Below are 1,341 nucleotides of genomic sequence, written 5' to 3' on the forward strand. Positions count from 1 at the left end.
GCATCTTGTGTGTGTGTGTGTGTGTGTGTGTATGTATACATGTATGTATGTGTACGTATAGGCGTGTCGGAATGCCCTGCGATGTCTCGCGATCGATCTTCGCCGTGTTTCTTCCGGCGTGCACTGTCTTTCACGGAACGGGAGTAAGGAAAAGTTTTTTTTCGGGCCGGAAGGAGAAAGTGCAAAGGATACACGCGGTGACGTGCCCACGCACTTGTATCTTTGCTGTCGATACTGCATTTAATCGACCGACCCTCGAGGTGTCCTTAGATAAACCTGTCGCACTGTCGTTGAGCGATGAGATAATATAATCATCGACGAGATCACGAATGACACGTATGCCTAACATGTCGCATACGTATGGATGTATTTCGCGGATGTGTAGATACATGTCCGTATATGTACACACGTGTTTTGTATACACGAGATATATATATATATATATATAAACGACAGCGCCTACCGCGGTAAGAATGATTGATAAAACGATATACAATCGCGATCTAAACAATAAATGGCGACACGTATTTCAGAGATTTTCGTGTGTGTTACTGTGTGTATGTTTCTTTTTGTGTTGGTTGCGAGTGGCCTCGTATATATAGTATATATGCATATCTATATACCGCGTTAAACGCGCCTTAAATTTCTCCCTTCCGGTACGAAACGATAATATATAACTGTAAAATCCATGTAGAATATAAAAAATATTCTCTCGCCGCCTCTATCTAACTATATGAAATGCTGCACTAAGACTGTATACTTCGTTACGAACGTATATGCGTGTGTATACCCGCGTGTTCGCGCTTGTGAATGTGTGTGTGTGTATGTGTGTGTGTGTGTGTGTGTGTGTGTGTGTGTGTGTGTGTGTGTGTGTGTGTGTGTGTGTGTGTGTGTCTTGCGAAGAGATGTGTACATGGTCATGTTGCTTTACGTACGATTTTCCTTTTCAAGCTTACGGGAAAGTGTTTACGTCTAGATAGGGTGGTGGGTTGGAGGCGAGGCGCATCGTCGGATCGAGAGATCTCTCAATTCTCATCTTGATCAATCCACCATTTGCGTTTCTCTTAATATTAAATATTTTTAATTTTGATTTTTATACATTGTAATTTTTCGTGAGACCGATATTGTCTAAATTTTGTAACTCACTCGGACGCTAATCGTCACGATCGCTCTCTCGTATTACATTGGCCGTAAAAGCAATCCTTTCAACGATCATTTGGCATTCGACGAATCTATTATTGTTGATACATCGATTTCGCATGGTACATTGCGTTAATTTACAGTCAAGACAACAATTATCACAGCGGCACCAATTATATCGATAAGACGGGGGGGGGGGGG

Source organism: Trachymyrmex septentrionalis, unplaced genomic scaffold, assembly GCF_001594115.1.
Source record: "Trachymyrmex septentrionalis isolate Tsep2-gDNA-1 unplaced genomic scaffold, Tsep1.0 scaffold22, whole genome shotgun sequence".
Classification (NCBI taxonomy): Eukaryota; Metazoa; Arthropoda; class Insecta; order Hymenoptera; family Formicidae; genus Trachymyrmex; species Trachymyrmex septentrionalis.